Consider the following 26,735-nt stretch of genomic DNA (forward strand, 5'->3'; position numbering starts at 1 on the left):
CCTCGGTTGGTGCCCCGATGATTTGTAGGCGGAGCATTGATGGTGCTACCTGGCTGGGTCATGAAATGTTTGCAAGAAAACAACCCAGCTCAGAGAGCACCAAGGACACCAAATTTCTCCTCCTCCTCTCTGCAAACCTCTCTGCCTTCTACCACCAATGATAATGAAGACCTCACCTGGTACGGAAATGTCTGCAAGAGAAGAACCAAACTCCAAGAGCACCAAGGACTTCACGATTCAACTCTTGAGTTTAAAAGATTTTCCCCTCCACTCCCCTTAGGGCAAGAAACAAACGGAAGGAAACTAATCCAGGAGAGAAGCAACCTGGAATTCAGGCGGAACTTCCTAACAGGGAGGACAATTAACCCGTGGAACATCTTGCTACCAGAAATCATGGATATTCCATCACTGGAGGTTTTGAAAAAGGGACCACTAGACAATGACATCTGAAATAGTATATAAGTTCTCCTGTTTGAGCGGGACGCTGGATTTAGAAGACCTCCCCAAATAAAGCATTTTGATGCCAAAAAACCTGTTCAGAGAAAGGGCTGAGCTTTGCCGTATGCAAAGCCTCCCTCGCTGCCCGCTTCTCTTAGCTAAAGCACTGAGTGCGATTTCCCAGGAGGGCAGGAGAGGGAGAAGACGAGGAAGGGTTATTTACTTGTCAGGAAGAAACCAGACCTTCCCTGCATTTTAAGAGTCTTTTTCTTGAGTTTTCGAACCTTCTCCTTAAACAGCTTGGCGTAGGCCACCTCTTTTTATACCCGCTTCCTTGTCTCAACGTAGTAATTTTATTCCTTTTTATACCTAAATTACCATTTGTATCTGCTGCCATTATTAGATAAAGGGCAAAACAAATATTTTTTAATAAATAACACTCCCCTACCCACCACCCCCAGCGCTCTTATTGCCAGGAGTTGATTTTGCTTAGTTTGAGGTAATTTTGTTACCTATTTTTAAATAAATATGCCCACAAATGTTCTAAATGCCCGAAGTAAAGAACAGCTTCTCTGCTTTATTCCTTTTCTTCCACTTTTGGAACCAGGTTGTCACTAAAAAAAAAAAAAAAAACGATGCAGGAGGAGAGCAAAACCCCTCATCACAAGTTTTCTTTTCACAGATGTACATTGGTTTTTAATATTCTAATGCAAATAATAAAGAAAAGCAATTAGGCCGGCTCTTGTTTATTCAATAAGCCATTGCTAAATTTCAATCAATATTCAATGGCTTTCCATCCTTGCTCTAATTTCATCAGCAGTCACTTATTTATTATTGATGTTGTGAGTTCGGAAGTTTGGCGGTTTTGTTTTCCAAGGGGAGAGATAATTAAAAGTCTCCCCCCCACAACACAAAACGTGGCGCCCCAAACTTGCTTTAAACCCGGGACAAGGCAGAGTAAAAAACCATCCCGGGCAGAGGCCAGCAGCAAATCCTGGCCACATCTGGGATCAACCGTGACAGGGACCGGATCCGAACTTGATCACGCCACCCGTGGCCGAAACTCGGGCAACCCTCTCTCGCTCCACGGGCTTCCTGGGTCCGGAGAGCCTGGTCTATAAGGCGGATCTTGCACGGATCGGATCGTGCTCTGCCTGCTGCTTTCGGTCTCCAGCCTCGTGTCCAACCAGGCAGACCTGATTTGGGGTTCAGTTAAAAAAAGGGAAGGTTGGGTGGGTGGGTGGGGAGGAGGAAGGCGGAGTTTTTGGGGTGCAGGCAAGCAGAGGCAGACCCCAGCCGTGCGTGCGTGCGTGTGTGTGTGTGTGTGTGTGTGTGTGTGCCAAGGGTGGGCTTCTCCATCCCTGCAGCCGTTGGGCATTTGCACTTGCTGAGGGTGGAAAAGTGTGAACAAAAACTCCAAAAATATTTTTTTGGGCGGGGGTTTAAAAAGAGCCTGTCCGGAGCTGAAGGCGCGTGGGGAGGAGAGAAAGAGGGATTGGAAAGAGAAGTGGGGGGAAAGGGGGTCCTAACTAGGGAAAGGGGGTCCCCCGCAGCCCAGAGAGAGCAAAGCAACCCCCCCCCCCGCGCCCCGAAGAGGCAGCAGGACGAAGAGGCTCGATCGGCGGCGTCGTTCCAAGCGCCAGATAGACTGCGCCTGTCGCTGGAAGCCCGACGAGCGGGAGAGGGGGGGCAATTTCCCTTCTCGGAGAGGCTACGGAGTCAGCATTTCCTTGGGGGGGGGGTGTCGGAGGAAATTAAAAGCACTGTTGCCCGCCTCCCCGCAAGCCCCCCGACCCCCGGGCCTGCCTCTCCTTCCCAGGGGGCGGGGGAGACCCGGGAAAATCCGGACCCCCGCGCCGCTAACTCCTTGCCCCTGGCGGGCTCCTTGTCGCAAGGGCTGAATCATTGATTACCTGCAGTCTCCGGGCACGGCCGAGGCCGCCGGTTGCAAAGCGCTCCTCCCCGGTTGGCGAGCGGGAGGAGGCGGCGGCGGCGCTCTGCAGATGCTCAGAGGCGCTCCCTCCCCTCCTCCACCCCTCCAACGCCACCAGCATCACCACCAGCATCGGGGGCGGGGGCGGCGCTGCTGGGCCGGGCCGGCTCGGAGTCCCCGCCCCGCCGGGGGGGCCTCCCCGTCCTGCTGGGAGGCGGCTTTAAGGCGCTCGTGCGGCGGCTCCAACTTTCCCAACCGAGCCGACCGGGCGCCGGGCAAGGAAGATCCACGCCCGGGCCACACCGAAGCGCCGCCGCCGCCGCCAGCCTCTCCCGGCCCCGCTCGCCATCGGCTGCTGCGGCTGCGGCTGCTGCTCCGGTCCCTCCTGCGGGCTCCGGCCCCCCGCGCGTCTCCTCCGCTGCCCTCGCCGGCTTCCCAGCCAGGTAAGGCGACGGGTCTCTGAGCGCGTGCAGAGTTCCGCTTCCTTGCGCGCGGGGTGGGGGTGAGGGTGGGGTGGAAAGGCGCAGATCTGGCCGGCCGGTCTTGAGGGTCTTTGGGGAAAAAGGAAGGGAGTGGGGGGTTAGCCTTTCTCTTCCCAGCTGGGCTCATTGCTCGGGTGCCAAGTTCCTAGTCCCTGGTGAGGCTCTCTCTCTCTCTCTCTCTCTCTTTCCGCGCCTCTCCGTCCTGGGCTGTCCTTGCCGGAGGGTGCCGGTCCTCACCTCCCCCCGCCGCCCCCAGAATGGCCGGAATGGCGGTTCGCGGGAAGCCCAAGAAACCGGGGGGTGCCAACCTCGCCCTCACCTGCAAGAAGCAGGCGAGGAGTCCCTTGGAGTCCCCACGCGGGGGGAAGAGACGGGACTGGGGGTGGGTGGGGGTCTCCACCAGCCGGGATTCCCCTCTCCGGGTGGAGTCCGGGCTGAACTGCCTCCCCCCCGCAACCTCCCCCCAAAATCCTACCTAGTTCCTCTGCTGGGTTGACCTTCCTCCAGCCTCCCCCACCCCCCACCCAAAAAGAAAGCTGCATTGGGGAGGGGAAAAAAGAGCTACCCCCTCTATTTAAATCCCGGTTGCTGCCGTTCAACTCGCACCCCTTTTCAGGACTGTCCTCCCCCTCCCCTCCCCAAATACATCTGGGGAGATTTCACTCTTCCTCCAAAGTGGCTCCGACCCGAGTGCGGGGGTGGGGCTCTGCATCCCCCCTTCCCCGCTTCTTGTTCAAGATGAACTTCTGGTCTCTCTAAAACCCCCCCCCCAAAAAAATCCCACCTGCCAATTTCGGGGCTCGCGGTTCATCCAGGCGGCCCCGCGCGTGATAAATGAAGGTGGGTTTTTTTGGGTAGGGGAGAGAGAGCGGGGACAATGCGGGCGCAGCTGGCCTCTAGCAGGGAGGGGGGGGGGTCCCGGGCGTTGGGTGGCCAGAGCCCGGGGGAATTGGGGCGCGTGGGGGGGGGTGTTAGTCCTTTGCAAATAGATGACAGCCGGCTTTTGCTCGCGGCTCTCCAAAGCGCATTGCAAATGCTGTGTGCCGGTTTTGTATCTGCAGAGAAGCCTCATCCAGATCCGGGGAGGAGGAGGAGGGGGGCGGAAAAACAACCCCGAGCTTGGCTTTTAATTGTTTTGCCTGCACCGATGCCAAGGTGAACCCCAATAGAGGCGTTAAAGGCTGGAACTTGTGGGCTCTTGGCTAACCACGACCCGTCCTGCTTAGTGATAGGCGAGACCCCGATGCTGCTGCTTCTTCCTCTTCGGTTCTCCCTAAATCCGTTCTCCTTGACTCTTAAAGTTTTGCTCTGGAGGTTGTTGGGAATCCTACTTACTCCTTCCTTCCTTCCATGGGATTCACTGCACCGTCCTCTTCCAAGATTTCATGGGAGCGGGTGACACCCGATAGATGCCAGGGGGTGAAAAACTGTCCCTCAAATAAAATGGGCCCCTTTGAACTGAACTCAGGGAGGGAGGGAAGCAAAGCTTCCCCCCCAAAAAAAACATTAGCATGCAAAATTACCTTTAAAAATGACTTAGTTGAGAGAAATCTCCAAGTCAGCATGGGTCAGCATCTTTGAGTCCCTGGGAGTAACTCCCACGAAAACATGCCCGCTTGCCTTGCCTTTCACTGCCTTCCTGTTAACTCAGGGGAATTAAGTCTTTCTCTTGTGCCATATCCCTCATCAGACATTGGCGGTCCTATTTTTATCAACAGCCCCATGAAAAAAGAAAAAAAAGTGCCGTTGAGTTTTGTCCAAACCGGTCCCTTCGATTTTAAAGCCATGACGATGTTCTTCATCTTGGACCCTCATTTGCCTTCAATCTTTACCTGGAGGATTAATTGGGCAACTTTATTTTCTTGTTTGCTACTTGTAACTGCTACCTACTCTACTTGCTCCTGAGGTTTCTCTATCAGGCTGCTGTGCTGAGACTGAATTAAAAAACAAACATTGTGTAGTTCACACATCCTCAGGACTCTGTTTAGGAGGAGTCAAAGCTCTGGCTTTGTACTGTATATCCACCAACCTGTTGTACTTTTAATGACATTTTAATTTCCCTGCCTCTGACTTGAGTGCAGAGTTGACTGGATTAATAATGATAGTGAAGGCCAAGGGAACAGGGAACAACCTTGGCCAAAAGTTCAGATATTCTCCTGGGAAAATGTGATTCCTCTGAAAATGTATGTTACAAGCGATAGCAGATACAACTCTTGCTGTATAAAGCTTTGTTTCCTGGGCTGGAAGGATGCGTGTTGAATGCTACTTGCCTGCTGACTAGGTGGATGATAGCGTTAGGAAATAATTTGTGGCGTTTAGAGAGCTATTTGGATTGAATCTCAGAAATTCTGCTTGTAGCGCGTCCTTTTGCTGATAAATACTTGGGAAAGTTTGTTTGCTCATTTGCGGATGCATTTGGGAAAAGGGAAATTGAAAACAATGGCATTTTCTTGATTTTCAGAAGTGAATAATGTCTATTTCGTGGTGGTTCAAAAAAATAATAATTAAAGCTGAACAAATTCCAGTTAATTTAAATTAGCAAAGAGATTTTTAAATTTTAATGTTAGCTCCAAAGGTTAAAAACAAATAACTCTCTCTGGCTTTCCTTCCATATTTCATGTTTTTAGCTTGAAGTATGTTTCAAGCCCCCCCGTTTCTTTTTTTCTTTTTAAAAAGTCCCATTAGAACAATTTTGCTTTACAAATTCATTTTGCATTATGTTTTAAGCTGTCATGATTGTTTTGTGTCTTGAAGCCAATATGCTACTCAGCAAAATTATGACTTCTTGAAACGAGGCACTTTCTAAAGGAAGTGAATAGAGCTTTTTAAAAGCAAGTCGTACCAGCTATTTTTCCCCCGTGAAAAGGTTAAAAGATCCCTCCTTTAAATGTTTGAAATGTTTTCTGCATTGTTGCAAAATCTATGTCTGGCCCTTGTTTCTTGACTATCATTTCACAGGTTCCTTAGTTGCTTTGAAACTTTCAACAAGCTACAAAGGCAGGCAGAGGCTATGGCTATGGAGAACACGGTCAAATTCCCAGAGATCATTCATTTTTTGAAGCTGAGCCGGATCGTACCAAAAGCACCGAGATGGGATTGGATCACAGTTATTTTGACTAAAACACCAGAGCTTTAAATAGGCAGGAATAAGAAAGAAGGCAGGAATCTCTGGTTCCCTTAAAAATTGCACCTCATGATCCAGTCTTCCCTGCCGGACAATGAAAAGGGGAAAAGATGGCATAATATAAATACTTATTTAATTTGGCTGAGTGTTTTAGATGTACAAAGAATTTGTCTCTGGTACATAAACGCTCAGTGTACATGCAAAGCAACAGAGAGAATAATAATAATAATAATACCAAGAAAAGGGGGAAATAAAAGATAATAAGGATAAATAATAATAGAGTAGAATTCTTTATTGGCCAAGTGTGACTGGATACACAAGGAATTTGTCTTGGTGCAAATGCTCTCAGTGCACATAAAAGAAAAGATACATTCGTCAAGAGTCAAGAATCATCAGGTACAACACTTAATGATAGGCATAGGGTACAATAAGCAATCAAATCCAGCTAGGAAACAGTCAGTTTAAAGAATAGAATAGAATAGAATAGAATAGAATAGAATAGAATAGAATAGAATAGAATAGAATAGAATTCTTTATTGGCCAAGTGTGACTGGACACACAAGGAAGTTGTCTTGATGCAAATGCTGTCAGTGTACATAAAAGAAAAGATACATTCATCAAGAGTCGAGAATCATAAGTTACAACACTTAATGATAGTCATAGGGTACAATAAGCAATCAAATCATACTAGGAAACAGTTAATATAAATTGTAAGGATACAAGTGACAAAGTTGCAGTCATACAGTCACAAGTGGGAAGGGATGGGTGATCAGGAGTGATGAGAAGATTAATAGTAATTGTAGTGCAGACTTTTTAAACAGTTGGACAGTGTTGAGGGAATTATTTGTTTAGCAGAGTGATGGCGTTCGGGGAGAAAACTGTCTTTGTATCTAGTTGTTCTGGTGTACAGGGCTCTATAGCGTCGTTTTGAGGGAAGGGGCTGAAACAGTTTATGTCCGGGATTTGAGGGGTCTGTAGATATTTTCCCAGCCCTCTTTTTGACTCATGCAGTATCCAGGTCCTCCATGGAAGGCAGGTTGGTAGCCATTGTTTTTTCTGCAGCCCGAATTCCTCTCCGGAGTCTATTTCTGTCCTGTTGGGTTGCAGAACCAAACCAGACAGTTACAGAGGTGCAGATGACGGACTCCATCATTCCTCTGTAGAACTGGATCAGCAGCTCCTTGGGCCATAAAACAGCCCAAGTCACTCTTTTCAGTGTTGTTGTAACTTTGAACGGTCACTAAATTAACTGTCACATATCAAGGACTAACCCGCATCGTATGGAGTACTAGCATTGTGCCAGATGTTCCCGAGACTCAATGGCTTCGTATCACCAAGGAGAGGAAAGACAAACCGATTCTCAAACTCTTGTCAAGTGTTTTAAGAATTTGTGCTTCGGAGGTAACTTTGTATGTCTCTATTCTGGACGAAATTCAGAATTTAGGTGGGAGGGAGATAAAAGGAATCCAGATTTTAATCCTGCAACTTTTTAGCTTTTTTCCAGTGTTTAGTTTGTCCTTTGATGTAAAACAGTCTCACCCCGGCTTCACATCTGAGAATAGCACCCAACTGCACCCTCACTATCCTACGATTTCTAGACATGGCAACTCACCCAGGAATTGTTCTGACCAAGGCTTCCTGAGACTGTAATTAAGCACACGCTCAGTTAAATCAACTCTTGTTTTATTTCAGTGCTAGGAATTATGTTCATTCCCAGTGTATAATGAGTCCCAAACAGTTCCTCAAGATAAGCACCCACCTTTCTTTCCTTTGAATTGCTGCCAACAACTAAAGGGCCAAATGAACTGTAAAAAACCAACCGAAGTACAAAGTCCATACAGAACTTCAAAGTTTAATCTAAACAGAGTGAACAACGTTGCTTCCTGCAAAGGTTTCTCTACCTTTGCCTGTCCTTTACCCCTTATGGGAGGGGCAATGACCTCCAAGTCTTACTCCCGAGTCACCCCTTTTGTCTCCGCTGCTCTTGCCTTCTAGCAGCTCTGTGCACACGCGCCCTGGGAACAGGCTCCCGCTGTTCTTCTGCCTCGCTGCTGCAAGACTCTGGAGGTTCCAGAGTCGGCACCCCACTCCCAGATGGTCCTGGCCCCATCTCTGCATCGAATGCAGGACCCTCATCCGAGTCCTCCCAGGACTCCCAAACCGGTCCCCGTTCTTCCCCACTGTCCGATTCCACTGCCGTTTACACGAGCTGCCGGTGAACCACAACAGGAATTTAAGGGAGGGTAGATATCCCTCTCCCCATTTATCCCAGTTGGATTCCCCAAGACCCTGCAAGGAGGTTCAAGTTTCCTCACAACCAGGACAAGAAGCTTCTGTGCAGGAGTTTCCAGCTCATTTTGTTATCAATCGGTCTGGGGGGACTTTTTTCTTTTTTTTTTACAATATTGACAGCATCTCTTCTGGGAAAATGATTGAAGTTCTACCTTATTGCTGTAGATACCTTCCTTTCTCCCAGGGGATCTCTGTCTTCTCAGCCATCTGGGCCCAATGTCAACCAGATTGGAAGTTTGAAGCATCCAGGATGCCAATGTATCAGCTTCTCGAATTTAGAATTTTAGAACAACAGAGTTGGAAGGAACCTTGGAGGTCACCTAGTCCAACCCCATGCTTAGGCAGGAAACCCACTTCAGACAAATGGTTATCCAACATGTTTTGAAAAACTTCTAGTGTCGGAGCATTTACAGCTTCTGGAGGCAAGTTTTTCCACTGATAAATTGTTCTCACTGTCAGGAATTTCTCCTTAGTTCCAGGTTGCTTCTCTCTCTCCTTGATTCGTTTCCATCCATTGCTTCTTGTCCTGCCTTCTGCTGCTTTGGAAAATGGGTTGACCTCCTCTTCTTTGTAGCAACCCCTGAGATATGCTATCATGTCACCCCAATTCTTTTCGCTAGACTAGCCGTGCCCAGTTCTTGCATCTGTTCTTTACGTGCATTGGGAGCCGGTGTCTGGTGGGGCTATCCCAGTGCTATTCTGAGTGCCTCAAATCTTTATGCTGGCTGCATTTAGCACAAAGGACTGCCGAAGCCATTCTGTTGATGACTTCCGGTATGGCTGCGGTGTTCACCCATATATTAGCTTATCGTGCAGCGCACATGCACAGCAATATTGATTTACATTTCAAATTTTATTAGCTTTCGTGTCTCCTTTTTGCTGAGCCTGCATTATTTTCATTTGGATTTTAATAACTTTATTATTATTTTTAAAAAAAATAAAAATCCGCTAAAAATAACGGCAGGAAACTTTAGAATTTGTAATAAATTCTCAAAGATGAAGCTGGTAAGCAAATGTTTGCGAGGGGGATGGTTTTGGGAACGCTGTTTATTTAGATTGATTGGTTTTGCCTATTCAGTATTGATCCAGTTGGTTTCTAAAATTAGAAAGGGGAAAAAAAATTTAAAAAAGAAAATTAAAAAGAAAGGATTTCAGATCCTTAACACGCATGAAACGCAAACGATGAATGATCTGCAGAAATTTCATCTCTTAAAGTCTGTTGGAAGAAGGCAATACAGGAAGTTACAACCTTCACTGGGATTAGAATTTCCATCGTTAAGCCAGGTGGTTAAGCGATTCAGACCAGGTTTCATGACTTTTTGCCATGGTTGTTAAGTGAATCACTTGAACTGTTAAGTGACTCATGATGTCGTTAAGTGAATTTGGCTTCCCCCCATTGACTTGGCCGGTTGGAGGCCTGTGGGTGCCAGGAATAGCAATAGCTCTTATATCCCACTTCACAATGCTTTACAGCCCTCTCTCAGCGGTTTGCAGAGTCAGCCTCTTGCCCCCAACAATCCTGATTTTATTGACCTTGGGAAGATTTTTTATTGATTTTATTTATTTTGTCAAGCAATTATAAGATAACAGGTATAAGTATAAACATAGTTACGGATACAGGAAATGGATACCTATAAGAAAAATAAAAAAGAAACAATAGGACAGGGACGGTAGGCTTATGGTGCGCTTATGCACCATACAGGTGGAAGGCTGAGTCAACCTTGAGCCTGGTGAGATTCAAACAGCCAAATTGGAGGCAGCCGGCTGTCAGCAGAAGGAGCCTGCAGTACTGCACTCTAAAAGGGACGTGGTGGCTCCGTGGCTAAGACGCTGAGCTTGTCAATCAGAAATATCGGCAGTTCAGCGGTTCAAATCCCTAGCGCCACGTCACGGAGCGAGCTCCCGTTACTTGTCCCAGCTGCTGCCAACCTAGCCTCTCAAAAGCATGTAAAAAGGCAAGCAGAAAAACAGTTGACCACTTTGGTGGGAAAGTAACTGCGTTTTCATCATGTCGGCCACGTGACCACGGAGACGTCTCCGGACAGCGCTGGCTTTGTAACCGAGATGAGCACCGCCCCCTAGAGCCGGAAATGACTAGCACGGATATGCGAGGGGAACCTTTGCTTTTTACGTTTAACAACTGTGCCACCAAGGAAATCAGAATATCACGGTAGTTCACACGGGTATAAAGATTTATCGCAAGCCTAGCATAAGTTCAGTATAAGAGTCTGAACTACTAACAAGGAAGGTTAGTGGCGGTTAAGAACAGGAGGAATTCAAAGTGGTCTGGACTCAGATCTCTTGTGGGCACAAAGGGACTCATCACCGATGATGCCTTCGACCTCTCCTTGAAGCTCAGCCTCGCCATCTCCTACAAAAATACTGATTGCCAAGTGCCCAGATTTTGATCAGGTGACCATGGGGAGGCTACCATGAATGGTTACTAGTGTGAGGACCGTAAGTCACTTTTTTTTCCCCCAATGCCATTGCAACGTTGAATGATTGCTAAACGAACGCCTGGGAGTCAGTTGTCTGTATTAGAATTTATAGCTGGCACTGCCAGTTCCAGTCTTCCAAATCCTGGCCCCAACTGAACTGGTGGGCACCAGGTTGGGGAAAGTAAACTGGTTGGACGCTGACCAGCTTATCCAACCTAAAATTCCTCAAGATTTCTAATTCTGTTTTTGGAATCTGTTTCTGCTCAAGTAAGTTCTTCTTTCGTCTGTTATCGCCAAATCACCTCTGCTCCATTATTCATATCTGATAGCTATTTCCATCAATCTTTCCTTCAATCTTGTGGGCTACAATTTCTCAACTTTGGCAAACTTTAAAATGAGTGGACCCCAACTCCCAAAATTCCTGGGGAATTCTGGGAATGGAAGGCCACACATTTTAAAGGTGTCAAAGCTGAGGAACATCACTTCACTAGAGCTTCCAGATGTGCTAGAACAAAATTAGACCACCAGTAGAAGGCAGCAAATAGGTTTTTCTTTGTTTTCCATTAGTGATCTTTTAAATTTCTTTTTTTTTAAAAGAACTTTTTATTTTGCCAACAAACATAAACAAACACAAACATAAAATATCAAATAAAATCATCTTTCTATTATACAGCGTGTCAATTGATATGTATCTCTTGTGCACAATATTAACAGTCTTTCTCTTCTAAATTAAAATTAAAATTCATATTACGTAAATCAGCTATCCATATCATATTATTATCAAACCACTGTTAGACTTTGACTGTAAATTCATATCATCCTTTTCGAGCAAATCTCAACTTTTACAATAATATCATTCATTTCGTGATCTTTTGAATTTCTGTTATCCCTCCTCTGGCCGGCTGTCCAGTTTTGATTCAATCTTCCATTGAATCAGTTTCCTTTTTTCCTCTTCAGACCAACTGAAAATCTTTTTCTTAATTTTCCCTAGGGAGCCATATCAAACTATACTTTTTAATTATTAAAATTGCACTCTCTATTAGGCACACTGGTTTAAGTTAACGTAATAGTAAAAAAAGAAAAGAAAATGAATGTACGAATTGGTATGCACAATCCAAATTTCCAGAGTTCTCCGGTTTTCATCCCCCAAAATAAAATGGTTGTTCAAATAAAGAGAATGAAATGCGTCCCTCGGACCACTATATAATTGATCCACAATAGTTTTGTTTCTTTTTTTCCAACTCTAACAGCATGCCTTCACCAAAAAGAAAGAAAATGTTCATCTGCAAAATCCTCTTTCCTTTAGAATACAATTTATAGCCAAAATAACTTTTGCCCAAAAGCTGAGCCCTTATATATTTCAGTATTTTATTTTGTGCTCTTTGCCTCCAACAATTCACTGAACCCATCAGTTTCTTTCTGGGGAAAAACAAACAAACAGAGGAATCCAACCGATGGAAAACAAGGACTTTTGTAGAATTAAGTGTGCCTTTAAGTCTATGGAAATGTGACGAAGGGAAGCACAAGGGGTTAAATGGAATGAATTAATCGATCGGTTGATTAAATTTATTTGCCGGCTATTTCACAGTTGAAGCAACCTCTGTGCAGCTTGCATCAAGATGAAACAACATATAATAACAGTTATAAATATAAAATAGATTATGAAAATTATGGAAAATTAAATAAACAAACAAGGATTTGGAGGGGAGACCTTCTCTGTTAGTGCACCAACCACCAACTAATATAGGAGGTGGTAAATTGTTTTTATGCACATTTTTTTTCTCCTTGTGTAGTCTTCTCTGGTTTTGCTCTATTTTTGTATTTCTTTTTTCTTTGGAGTCTGTATTTCAACAATTTGAATTAAAAAAAAAAGATTTAATTGCTGGGAATGTTTAAATCAGAGGCTGGGGCAGGTCTTTTGTCAATAATTCTTCATTCATTCTGTCTGCCCTGAGCAATGGTTAGACTAGATGACCTCCAAGTTCCCTCCCAACCTTTGCCTTTCACGAAGATTCGGTAATCCTGTTGATGTCCACATTCAGACATTAACATTCTTTACTTTGTGTTTCTTGGTCTTCAAGTTAATTAAGAATCATCCTTTACTATAATACAGGGTTAGAAATAAAACAGGCGACTCTGTGGCTGCGTTCACACAACAAGCTACATCTGGTTGGCTTAATCACAGTTTATGGATAATCCACACTTGGCTGGGTTCACCCCAGAGACCAAACTACCTGCAAGGAAGCCACCTGGGGGTATTGTGAAGACTCAGCCCACGTTTTCTATATACAATGCTGGCCCAAATCTGTTTTTCTGACATTGGAAAAAGGACATCCAGATCGCAAACAGGAAGGGCTGGGGTCAGAGGTGGGATTCAGCTGTTTCTGACCAGTTCTGGAGAACCAGTAGCGGAAATTTTGAGTAGTTTGGAGAACCGGCCAATGCCACCTCTGACTGGCCCTGCCCAGGGGTGGGATTCAAATTTTTAACCGGTTCTGTGGGTGTGGCTTAGTTGGTAGGCGTGGCTTGGTGTCATGTGACTGGGTGGACATGGCTTGGTGGTCATGTTATTGGCTGGGTGTGGCCAATTCAACATCACTCACATCAAGGCACGCATCTCCTTGCCTGGCCTCTCATGGCTGTGGGGATGCTGCAACAGTCATAAGTGTGAAAAACGGTCATCAGTCACTTTTTTCAGTGCCATTGTAACTTTGAATGGTCACTCCACACAAGCAAAGTACCAGCAAAGGAGGGAAAAAAACTCCAGAGAGGTTCCTGAGACCGGAAGTCTAGTGCTGCCAAGAATGTAATAAGGGTTAACGGAGAGGCAGTTTCTGTAAGCAACACCAGAATGTTTCCTTCCTGCCTTCCTGACAGGATTAGGCCAGTAATTTCTTCTAACAACTGGTTCTCCGAACTGCTTAGAGTGTTAACAGCCGGTTCTAGCGAATAAGGGCGAACCTGTAGAATTTAACTCCTGCCCCTGCCCCCATCTCTTCTCTGTCTCCCATTGAGTCCCAGTTGATCGGCTGGGTCTTCTTTGGTTGCCCTGCGCAGAAGAACGGAGCTGGAAAGCAGGTTGGGGGTGGGGCGGGAATGGGATTTTGTAGTATCCTTCCCCTGCCATGCCCACAGAACCGGTAGTCATATTTTTTGAATCCCACCACTGGCTGGGGTGCGATTCTTCTCGGCCGCCCGGGGAGCTGGGCTCTCACAGCTTATGTCCATTCACTGCTGTGAGCCCTTCAATAACAGGCTCAGCTCAGGATGTTGGCTGAGCTCAGCAGCTGCTGTTTGGCCACGGGGTGGACACCGGGCCTGATGCTAGCTGTGTAAGGTGGAGAGATGCTTTCTCTTAATCCCCTGAGCTTCGAGGCCTTTCCTGTTGCAAAGTCCGGTTTACATTAATCCTCCGCTTGGCTGCTGCTCCTAATTTGGGGGATGTGAAAGAGCCTCCAGTTGAAAAGGGGTGGAGGGAACAATGTAGAGCCAGGTTCTCTTTAGGCTTGGCGGCCAACATCTGTTCAAGGAGTTAATGATCAACTCTCTCTCCCCCTTCCTTTCTTCTTCCTACTTCTTCCTCTTCTTCCTTTCTTCCCTCCCTCCTTCCCTCCCCTCTTCCTCCTTGTCCTTGTTCTTCTCTTTCTTCCTTCTTGTTCCTCCACTCATCTTTCTTCTTTCTCCTCCTCTCCTCTTCCTCCCTCTCCTCCTTGTTCTCTTCCATCTCCTCCTTCCTTGCTTCCTTCCCTCCCTGCCCTCTTCCTCCTCCTCTGGTTCTTCTCTTTCTCCTCCTCTTTTCTTCCTCCCTTTTCTCCTTGTTCTCTTCCTTCTCTTCCTTCCTCCCTCCTTCCCCCTCCTCCTCCTTGTTCTTCTCTTTCTTCCTTCTTTGTCCTCTCATTCTTCTTCTTCTTCTCTTCTTTCTCCCTCTCCACCCCATTCTCTTCCTTCCTTCCTTCCTTCCTTCCTTCCTTCCTTCCTTCCTTCCTTCCTTCCTTCCTTCCTTCCTCCCCTCCCCTCTTCCTCCTCCTCCTCCTTGTTCTTCTCTTTCTTCCTTCTTTGTCCTCTCATTCTTCTTCTTCCTCTCCTCTTCCTCCCTCTCTACCCCATTCTCTTCCTTCTCTTCCTTCCTTCCTTCCTTCCGTCCCTCCCTCCCCTCTTCCTCCCTCTGCTCCTTGTTCTTCTCTTTCTTCCTCCTCCTCCTCCTCCTCCTCTCCTCTTCCTCCCAGCTTTTAATCCTCTCACCCCAGACTATTCCTGAGGACCCTTCCCCCTTTTCAGATGCCAGAGTTATGCCCCCGAGCGAGCGAGCGGAGGCTTTCTGCTGTGTTCTTTTCATCTCCTGTTTGTGCCTTTTAAAACCTCCAGCCCCTCTTCCCAGGCCAAGCTGTAAATCATGACTTGTTAATCACAGTGGCTGTGTTCGTACAATAGTCTAAGCCAGAATCAGAAAAACCACATTATAGCAATTTACCGCAATGGGTGAACCCAGCCAGGGGCTATTTTAAGTGCTTTTAAATCTTCCCTTCTTATTGGAGTCGTTTGCAGCTGGGTCTTCAGAATCTAATTTTGTGAGTCTCTCAGCCGCCTCTCTTTCTTTCCCCAAAAGTTCCTAGAGTTGGTGTTTTGCTCCTTTTTTTCCCCACTATGGTTTTTTTTTTTTGAAAAGGGCTTTCCTTAAACCCAGCAGATACAGATTAACAGAGTCGGAAGGGACCTTGTAGGTCATCTAGTCCAACCCCCATACCCAGGCAAGAGACCTTACGCCATTTCTGACAGATGGCAGTCCAGTCTCTTCTTGAAAGCTTCCAGTGAACTCTTTTTGCTTCTTTTCCTAAGGATGCGGTCAAACCCACCTGTTTCTCAGGTGCCCTGCATATAAAATTGGATGACTCTAAAAATCGTTTAATAAATAAAATCTGTTCGAGATTCAACCACACTGCCATCTTGCCTTTTTTGACCTCTCCGCTGGGATGACCCCAGTTTCCTGTGGCTGGTATTAAAGAACTTATGTGTTCTATATTAACGTTCTCCAAATCCTGAGTTCTGATTGGTCCACGCGGACCGCAACCCCACTGGTTAACTAAACAACTGCGATTGGTGCGCTAAGAATCTACCGCGATTGGCCGAGCCGATCGCGGGAAATTCAAAGCGCTGCCATTGGCCGCCGAGCCGCCGGCCGGCTGAATAAAGCCACGCGGCTCGCAGGTCCTGGACCGAATTGTATATTCAATAAAGAGCTGAATGTGCACTTAGAGTCTCGCGTCTCTATGCGACCCGATCTACCCGGGACCGATCTCCCGGACTTAACATTATGAATTGGTACAATTGGGAAAGGGTCTTCCTTTGGGTTTGAAGGAAGATGGGCCTTTGACTTCAAAAGGCTCTTTAAAAACCCTTTCGGAGGCCCGAGCGCCATTTCCAATCACATTAAAAGAGCTGTCCGGGTGCATTAAAAAGCAAAGTTGTCTCTTTGACATCCGTAGCTGGAAATTTTCCGCTAAGGGCAAAACTCTAAATGCTGTTAGGCAAAGAGAGAATCTGTGCAGGTAAGGCACAGGTTGCTCCTCTCATTGGAAAGAGATATTTTTAATCTGCTTCCTCCAGCTAGCTCGCCCCATCCTCAAATTAAAACAATGTGGTGGCATTGTAGCAATAGATACGGTGTTAATTAGTCTTTTGATTGCCTTTGCTTTAAATTCAAAAGATGGACAGAACTGCTTGTGTTTTAAAAAAACCGTGTGGCAATTAGTTTGGAATAAATTGTAGTCTCTCTTGTGTAGGAGGCAAGGTTAATTTCCCCCCTTTTTTTTTTTGCTTGAGAAGGGAAAATCCTGATCTTTCTAAATTTCTAACATGAAACAGGTTGGAAAGCTGTGTCCGCTTCTAGTTTCTGCCGTTTGGTAACTTATCAGGAAAATGCCAAAATTTAACTTGCCTTTGCAGAAGGCAGAGAAGGTATAAGAAACACACTTAAGGCATGCTAGCTTTATTTGCTGTCGTGCTATTCATTAGGGTAGAGGTGTCCAACCTCGGCAACTTTAAGAATTGTGGACTTCAATTCCCAGAATTCCCCATGCTGGCTGGGCAATTCCACAAGTCTCAAAGTTGCCAAGGTTGGACATCCCTGCAGTAAGGCTTCTAGGTCATGATGAACCTGACATGGTCAAGGGTGAGCCGTCTCCTCTTAGGGAAGGAGTAGATTAAAGTCCACCTGAAGGGGCGCGCTGAGGAATTTCTGGAAGACAAAATCACTCGACTTTGTTCCCAGTTAGATGCCGGCGTGGTTGCTGATCTGATGGAAGCTTCTGAGGCAGGTTCTTGTCCTGTTATCTGGGAACGGTTTGACCCTGTTGCTCCTGAGGAAGTGGACAGGATCCTAGGGAGGATGCACACGAGCACCTGTATTTTAGACCCACTTCCCAGGAGGTGACAGACGGGTGGACTCTGGTGGTGATGAAAGCTTTCCTACAGGAGGGGACGGTGCCCCAGCACTTTAAGGAGGCTGTGGTCCGCCCTCTTCTTAAGAAGCCATCTCTGGACTCCACCCAGTTGGACAATTTCCAACCTGTCTCCAATCTTCCCTTTTTGGGGAAGGTGGATGAGAAGGTGGTCGCGCAGCAGCTCCAGAGGTTTCTAGATGAAACAGATTATCTTGACCCTCTAACCAGTCAGGATTCAGGCCTGGATTTGGGACAGAAACAGCATTGGTCGCACTTTTGGATGATCTCTGGAGTGAGTGAGATGGGGGTAGTGCATCCATCTTTGCTCTACTTGACCTCTCGACGGCTTTTGATACCATTGACCATGGGATTCTCCTGGGACGGCTTCAGGGAATGGGAGTGGGAGGCCTTGCGCTGTCTTGGCTCACTTCCTTCTTCTGCGGCGGCTCTCAGTCAGTGTTGATAGGAGCCGCTGGGTGGAAGTTGGTTTTTCTTTGTGTTTGTTTTGTTTTTTTGTTTTCCCAAATTTTGTTCTGTTGTACTTTACTAATTTATTGGATTCTTTTTGTTAGTTCTTATTGTTTTTATTTTAAATATGATTTTACATTGTGTAAGCCGCCTCAAGTCGCCATGGGCGAATAGGCGGCAATATAAATCAATCAATCAATCAATCAATCAAATAAATAAATAAATAAATTCGGTTGTACCTTACATCAGGAGTGTCCAACCTTGGCAACTTTAAGACTTGTGGACTTCAACTCCCAGAATTCCTCAGCCAGCTTTGTTAGGGTCCAAGGCAAAGTCCTAGAGAGGCCCTGTAAACAGGAGTGTCCAACCTTGGCAACTTTAAGACTTGTGGACTTCAACTCCCAGAATTCCTCAGCCAGCTGGCTGAAGAATTCTGGGAGCTGAAGTCCACAAGTCTTAAAGTTGCCAAGGTTGGAGACTTCTGCCTTACCTCACTTCATAGATGAATTGCTAAAAAGGAATCTGCCAGCAGATGGGACACTGTTTCCTTCTGGAAGGTGCTTGAAGGATGTTAACTAACAACAAGCTTTGAGATATTATTTCTTCCTTGGTTGGTTTCAAGATCTCCTTGCCAATGGTTGTGGAGAGTGAGAATTATAGAGGTTTGGGTGTGCAAGCCAGAGAGGGTAACAATTGGTAATTTCGGTTCCTTTATGTTTTGGTCCACCTGGACGTTTAAGTCTGAGAAAGATCCCCAAGAATCTTTCTTGGCAGATGAGAAGTTTGCCAAGGTATTCACCCCCCATATCCAGGTGTTGTTTTTTTTTGTCACTACATCTCAAACTATCATGAGAATGTCACCAAACTTTCTCACCTGAAAGCAAGTTCTTCACCAGACTGAATGAGAATGGCAAAAAAATAGAGGACTTGGTAGATAACTTCTATGAAGGTCATCCCTGTTGTTTGTAAGCTGTGGCTTAGGACAGATTTCACAACCCAAAACCCCACAGCTGTATTTGCACCCCCCCACAAAAAAAAAAAAACATTTACCACGGCCCCCGCAGTCTCTTTTGAAGATATTTCCGCATTGTGACTTCTAGTGTAACAAGGAGGAAAGCTATTAAATACAGTGATGATAATTATATTAATCACATTAAATGGAGGTAATTTAATTTTAATTATAGCAAAATGTAAATTACATGGAATCAAATGTAATGTTTAGCCTGGTTCCACTCATTTACTTGTTCTTGTCGTCAACCTCTTTGGCATGTATGCCTGCTTCTTCCTTCGGTGTAGTTCTCGATGGCTAACATCGCAAAAAGGAGAGAGAGAAAGAGAGGCGGGCGGGGAGAGAGAAAGAAAATCCCATTCTTGAATTATGATGTACAGACAACCTGTCAGCGTTCCAGAAAACCTCCACTCCAACCAAGAACTCCGAGACAGACCATCTTCTCAAAAGTCTGTTTTAACTGGATAGTAAACTGGCACATCTGGGGAAATCCCAAATCTGAAACTTCCGGGCTTCCTTGCAATAAGTAAAAACTACAAATCCACCCCCTGCACCCAGCATCGCATCACACGCCCCAATCACCATCCGTCCCAAGATAAGACTTCCTCTCACTTAGGTGCAGAACAACCTGACCTTGAATCAGAAAAAGAATGTTATTATGTCTAACTACGTACATTCCAAGAAATTCCCCCCTCCCTATTTTCCCAGGCTCAAAATGTGGCGGTGTGGGAGCATCTGGCCTCAAAGCTAACACAATCTTTTTTTAAAATGGTAGACCTCCCTCTACGCTATCCACAATTCCGATGACTGTAGAAGAGTCAGGCTGGCTAGGGAATTCTGGGACTTGAAGTCCACAAGTCTTAAAGTCACCAAGGTTGAACACCCCTAGTATAGGTTCTCCTATACACCAGGGGGTTGGATTGGAAGACCTCCAAAATCCCTTCCAGCTGTATGATTCTATGTTCTTTAGGGAAGCCAGTTGTTTAAATCAATGCTGCTTGTGTATTAAAAAAAAAAGAAAGCACCTAGGAGCTTTTCTTTGGCAAGTGGTGTTTGGATAATCCTCCCCTAGTGCCCATCTATCAGGGCTGCATTTCCTGCAAAAGGCAGCTTAAAAGCGGCCTCGTGAAATGCTTCTTCCATTCTCCAAACCGCTCGTCATCTATGGAACGCTGTGATGGCGCTTAATTGGAAATGAGTTTTGAGAATCACACAGAGACGTTTTTGGCCTTTGGAGCTTAGGATCAGCCTGCTGGAAGATGAGGGATGACATGTAATCTTCCAAGCTTGTATTGTTTCAAAGAATCCGCCGTCCCTCCCTCTTCCTCCCCCGAAACTGAGGAAGGAGGTGGAGGAGGTGAGTTGTACAGCCAAAAACTCAAAAGTCAGAATGAGGGTCATCTCTGAATAGTAAATGGGTCATGAAATTCTGTTTCATCTATAGGGAGGAGAGCAGTGGTGGGATTCTATTTTTTTTTTTACTACAGGTTCTGTGGGCGTGGCTTGGTGGGCGTGGCAGGGGAAGGAGACTGTAAAATCTCCAGTCAGGGATGGGATTTAGGCTGGTTCTCCGAACTACTCAAAATTCCCGCTACTGGTTCTCCAGAACTGGTCAGAACCTGCTGAATACCCACCTCTGGAGGAGGGATGACGTTGCAAATATATTCTGAAATATCTGCTCTGTCCCCTCAGTTTCCATGCTTATAATTTTGGTAGCGGGTTGCAGTGCTAAATCCACAGACCTATAGAGCTACACAGGCCTACCGTTCTGCAGTTGTGGGTGCAACCATCACTGATGGGAGTATTTTGAAAGGCTATTTATTTGCTATCTGTAGCCATTTCTGTTATGCAACGTTTGGAGAAGGGAAAGATTTGCCTTTAAGGGAGTCGCTGGAAAAGGCTCTGGATGGATCTTCCTGGGGACAGAACTGTAGAGATGCTAAAATATCACCGGTAACCCCTGGGGAGGATGGGTGAGTAGAGATATCCAGAGAAGTGCTGTCTTCCTGGTCAAGACACTGAATGGAGAGTTGGTCTTCTGCTATTCAAGGAGCCAGCAACAATTTGAAACAATCCGATGGTCTCTTCCGTACATGAAGGTATTTCGTACACGAAGGTCAGGGGTAGAATCCCACACCTGACGAAGGTTCATACAGACATGATAGTCTCATTCATATACTAGACAGCCGTTTGTCTGAAATGATTCAGGGTTTCCTACTCAAGCTGGGAGCTGGTCCCTTCCAACTCTTATTCTATTATGATTGGGTTGAGTTGGCTTAGGCCAGTGGTGGTTAACCTTTTTCAGCTCCCGTGCCAAAAATTGCACGCATGCGCCCCCCCCAACACCCCCTGTGCGTGCACGCACAAGCCCCCACATGCCACGCATCTCTGAGCATGCGCACACATCTCCCATGCACCCCCACCACCTGCGCATGCATGCCAGATATCCAACAATCAGCTGTCGGATGGCAGAGCGCGCATGGGCAGTAGGGCTCTTCTGGGCGGCCTTTTGCGTGCTGGCAGAAGTGACTCTGCATGCCACTTCCGGCAAGCGTGCCATAGGTTCACCATCACAGGTTTAGGCTTTATGGGAGTAGATCAGGGGTGGGATTCTACCAGTTTGCACCTATTCGCTAGAACCGGTTGTTAACCTTCTAAGTAGTTCGGGGAACTGGTTGTTAGGAGAAATTACTGGGCTAATCCTGTAAGAAAGGCAGGAAGGAAACATTCTGGTGTTGCTTACAGAAACTGCCTCTCCATTAACCCTTATTACATTCTTGGCAGGCCTAGACTTCCTGTCTCAGGAACTTCTCTGGAGTTTTTTTCCCCTCCTTTGCTGGTACTTTGTTTGTGTGGAGGGACCATTCAAAGCTAGAATGGCACTGAAAAAAGTGACTTATGACCATTTTTCCCACTTATGACTGTTGCAGCATCCCCACAATCACGAGAGGCCAGGCGAGGAGATGCGTGCCTCGATGATATTGAGTTGGCCCCACCCAGCCAATAACATGACCCCCAAGCCACGTTCACCCAGTCACATGACCACAAAGCCACGCCCACTGACTGAACCATGTCCACCAAATCAGTTGTTAAAAAATTTGAATCCCACCCCTGATGTAGAATATTATAGTCTTGTAAATCAGTATGCTGTGACTTGTATGCAAACCCAAGCGATGATTGTTTGCTAAACAACTGGTAGCTAAACTCTGGCTTAGTTATGATATCGGAACTATATTTATGTGAGACTCTGAATCTTCAATAAGGGAATATTTCTGATCAGTTTCTCATAGATTTTCTAGAGCTTTGTGATATTTTATCCTGCTGAACATTGTTTGTAAACTTAGCTGGGTGTAAACAGTCCTTTGTTAGCTAGATAATAACTGCATTGTTACAAATGAGTTCCTTAGTTTTGTTCTTTCTTCAGATGTAGTACTTTTTATTGAGTGAGGCCTATTGGTATCTGTAATTTAATTGCAATGTTGTATGGATGTTGCTGAATGTAAGGAGTTCTAGATGAATAGCTTCCCTTTGTTTTCAGATTTTGGAAGAGGTTGGTTTCTTTTGGTCTTATTCCTGTAGAAATTTGAAAACTCAATTTTTAAAAAAAGTAATCCTGTAAAAATCGTCACCCATGGCCTGGCTAAGTCAGAAAGTTCTCCGTGAGGCTAACCAGTTGCTGTCCTCCAGCAAAATCGGTCATTATTTTTCTTTCTTCATTGTCCTGAGCATCTTTCCTAAGGAAGAATTCTTCAATATTCTTCAAAGGTGATTGCCATTTTCTCTGATTGTACCTAATGAAAATATTACCACTGCGGGGTTTGGATTACAGAGCAGAGGACCAGAGTTTCCGTGGCTAAGCAGGGCAATTTTTGAATGCCTTGCATTTAATTTTACAGCCTTTTCCTCCCACACAGTTGTTAAATGAATCACTGCAGCTGCTAAGTGAAGCATATGGACGTGAAATAAACATGGCTTCCCCTACTGACCTGCTTGTGGGAAACGGGAAGGACGCTGAGAAGATGGCAAATGATGCTCAGGTGACACCGAGAAGCTGCAACGGTTTTAATACACGCTGGTTACAAGAAGTGCCTGAATTTTGATTGCGGGGATGCTGAAAGTATTTATATTGGGGATATTGCAGTGATCATATGTGTGAAGACCCATCATAAGTCACTCTTTTCGGTGCCATTGTACCTCAATAAATGGTTCTAAGTCCAGAAGAATCTGTATGTCTGTGGTGCTATTCAAAGTTTTTTACTACTGGTTTTGTGGGAGTGGCGTGGCGTGGCTTGGTGGGCGTGGCTTCCAGGTTCTCACCCTTTGTTTGGTGATTTTGTTCATGAAAAGGCTGGGCTATTTTGCATGGTGGCCTGCTTTCTAAAAAGGAGTAAGCGGTAGATCTTGAACAGCTTTAACAGATTAACCGAGTTGGAAGGGACCTTGTAGGTCATCTAGTCCAACCTCCCCATCCAAGCAGACCCTACACCATTTCTGACAGATGGCAGTCCAGTCTCTTCTTGAAAGCTTCCAGTGATGAAACTCCCACACAACCTCTGAAGGAAACTTCTATTCCATTGGTTGATTGTTCTCACTGTCAGAAAATTCCTCCTTATTTCCAGGTTGAATCTCTCCTTGTTCAGTTTCCATCCATTATTCCTTGTCTGGCTTTCAAGTCCCTTGGAAAATAGCTTGACCCCCTCCTCCTCTCTGTGGCAGCCCTTTCAAATATTGGAAGACTGCTATCCTGTCTTCCCTGGTCCTTCTCTTCACTGGACTGGCCATACCTAGTTCCTGCAACCATTCATTGTATGTTTTAGTCTCCAGTCCCCTAATCATCCTGGTTGTTCTTCTCTGCACTTTTTCTAGAGTCTCAACATTATTTGTATAGTGTGGTGACCAAAACTGGGTGCAGATCTCATTCCCCAGTCCTTATTAAACCCAATTCCTGGGCTGGAGTGATAGAAAACGCGCACAATTGTTGCAAAGAAGAAAAACAGACGTTTTTGCTACCTTTGCCTTGCCAGCTCTCAGCCCCCTACAAAGCTATTTGTAACCACACATACAATTGTCTCTGCTTTGTAATGGCCTCAGCCGAGAGGCAAGCATTCCTGCCAGCATGAAAATAGGCTGCTTATAGCCTTTGGAACCATTTAAAGGAAAATATCAGCTTTGCAACCATGTCCAGTGAATCACCACAGAACCCAGATATAAAGACACACGCTCATCCAAACCTGCTGATATTGTGAGATCAGAAAGCGGTTGGGACCAATCTCAGCATGGCTGAAGGCAGTGAGAGCCAACCTTTTTGTTGTGGTGTGCCGCCACCCACAATGCAATGCGTCCCCCTGCGCATGTGTGCACAACACCCCCCCCACCCCCTTACCTGCACTGCACATGTGTGCGCCTCCCAGGTTATTTTTGGCCCGGAGGAGGCCATTTTTGCCGTCTTGGAGGCTCAGGGGAAGCCTCTGCAGCCTCGGGAGGCCAAAAAACAGGCCTTCCAGAAATATCGGAAGTGCTGAAACGGGCCTGTTTTCAGCCTCCAGAGGCTTCCCTCAGCCTCCAGGTGGGTGAAAATGGCCTCCTCCGGGCTCCAGAGGCCCTCTGGAGGCTGAAAACAGGCCCTTCTGGTATTTCCGGAAGGCCCATTTTTCAGCCTCCTGAATGCAGAGGTTCCCCTTGACTCTCCGGGAGGGCAAAAATGGCCTCAAATGAGCCAAAAATCAGCTGGGAGGCGTGCGCATGCGCAGTGCATGTAAGTTTTGCTGGGGTTCCCATGGCCCTGTGTGCTACCTGTGACACACGTGCCATCACAAGCTTAAGGCAATCAGGGTAGAAGAAGCCATCATCTTGGTGGGCAAGAGCTGTGGCTGATGTTTAAACCATGTTAGTAGTGTCAGCGTTCCAGGGAAAATCCATTCCTGTCAGTAACTCCAAGACAAACATAATCTCAAAATACTTTTATTAGAATAGCACCTGGCACGTTCTGTGGAATTCGGAAACTAAAAGGTCCCAACCTACAAACCACCCCCTTTTCCCTCATCATCACATCACACAAACCAATCTCAGAGTAGCTTCCAATTCTTACTGCGCCACACTCTTTAACCTTGAACTATCAAAAGAATTATATTTTGTCTACTAAGAGCTACTCAATTCATACCATCCCCCTCCCACTTTCTCCAGCTACGTGGCAGTGATGAACCACGATTCCATAGCTGACAAATAGGTTACAGTCACAGGTGAGATGATGGAGGTTTTCAGACATGGAAACCATGCCTTATTGATGACAAAGATAGTTAGTGCAGTGGACTTTGGAGGTGGCTGCTAAGAAATGGAAATATGGGATATGAAGATTTCTTCACCATTGCATTTAAGAATGAGTTTCTCAACTGTGACAACTTGAAGATGGTGGACTTCTACTCCTAGAATTCTTCTGCCAGCCCGGATGTCTTCTTAAATTAGTGTTCCTTGGCCTTGACAAACTCTGGGAGTTGAATATTGTGGATTTCAACTTCCAGAATTTTTCAGCCAGCGAAGTAGTCTCCTTAAATGAGCATTCCTCAGCCTTGATAACTTGAAGATGTGTGGACTTCAATCTTCCAAAGATCTCCAACCAACCATGAAACACTGATCTAAGAAGGCGTTCTCTTTCCCAGTCTCAAAACTATTAATCATATTTGTTGGCATTTGTGCAACAAATAATGCTTTGCTTAATTAGAGCCACGAATCCTATCTCTTTGAAGTGGGCATAGAAAAATTGGAGCTGGCTTTTGGGTGAGGCTGTCAAATCAAAGGGCTCTTTGGAAAGGCATTGGTTGCACTTGAATAGCCATTGATTCGGGGCAATATCTACAGTGTGTCATCGGAGTGGGTGGGAATGTGGGGCTAGGAATTTGCAAACCTGCATTGTGTTTATCAGGCCAAACACAGATTGGTCACAATGGAGGATGGTGTTTTTTTTTTTTTTTGCAAAGTGGGGTGGAAATGGAGTCTGTCAAGCGTAACCCTTCTCTGTGCAGGCTGGAGTGACTTTTGTGTAACGCACAACAGCCATGACAAACAGAGACCTGTACGTTGCCTCTGACAAATCTAAATCCTGCATCTTCTATAAATTATGCTAAATTTGCCCAGCTCCTTTTGTATGACATGCTATAATTTGTGTATTCTTGTTCTAAAGTGGTGGCTGCAAAGAATGTGCTTGGAAGCACGTGGATGGTAAAAAGGCAGATGAAAAACTCATTCCCCCCCCCCCCACACACACACCATACTTGGCAAAATGCATACAATTAGAAATGATGCAATTTGCAGAATTGATACGTGCGGCAAATTGAAGCTTCTGCGGCTGACAAGCTTACATTTTCTGAGTTCTTCGCTTTATATTCTTTGGAAAACCATATGGGTGGATGAAATTGTCTGAAAAACAATCCTAGATCAGGTTCAGAACAGTTCTAGGAACTGGGTATGTCTAGTCTAGCAAAGGGAAGGACTAGGAGCGACATGATTGCAGTCTTCCAGTCCTTGAGGGGCTGTCACAGGAAAGTGGAGGTCCATCTATTTCTCCAAAGCACCTGTGATGACCTAGGGTGGGATACAAAACAAACAAAAACAGGTGAAGCCCCTTTTATTCCTTCACTTTGCTTCAGGGCTCCAAATATCCTTGACAAAAAACTCCCCACAAGCAGTTACGAAAAGGAGGAAATGCCGTTTAAACTAAAAATGCCTATAAATTATAAAGAGTAAAAACAACACAAACTGCACTGAAACAATTAAGGGAACCAGGCAAGATAAGGGCTTGAAGACTGTCCACAGAGATCGGAACACATACTGGGAAGGACGCCAAACTGAGACAGGAACAATAGACTAGAGATAGTTCCACACTTTGTTTCCAGCACTGGCCCATACACACGTCAGTCCTTTTAACCAGTTCTCACAGCTGCAGCCCATGAAGAGGATCAAGGCCCTTTCCTCCCCCATAGACCATGTTATTCCCATCTCTCCCTTATCCTCTCCTCCCTGCGTGTCCTAGGATGGAGAGGGGATGGGCCTAGGCCTTCCTCTGATTGCCCAGCCGGCCTCTGCCCTTCCATAACCTCCTCCACAACCTCCGGAGC

General features: G+C 45.9%; 1 protein-coding gene across 2 annotated transcripts in view; it reads left to right on the forward strand.

Moving 5' to 3' along the window:
• Positions 1–2,728: 2,728 nt before the first annotated feature.
• MEGF11 (multiple EGF like domains 11) overlaps positions 2,729–26,735 on the forward strand; it is a 498,439-nt gene continuing 474,432 nt past the window's right edge. For both annotated transcript variants that reach the window (XM_026709368.2, XM_087941849.1), the window contains exon 1: positions 2,729–2,814. The gene's annotated coding sequence lies outside the window, so the exon portion shown is untranslated. The remainder of the gene's footprint in view (positions 2,815–26,735) is intronic.

Source organism: Pseudonaja textilis, chromosome 13, assembly GCF_049901715.1.
Source record: "Pseudonaja textilis isolate UNSWEBS1 chromosome 13, rPseTex1.2, whole genome shotgun sequence".
Classification (NCBI taxonomy): Eukaryota; Metazoa; Chordata; class Lepidosauria; order Squamata; family Elapidae; genus Pseudonaja; species Pseudonaja textilis.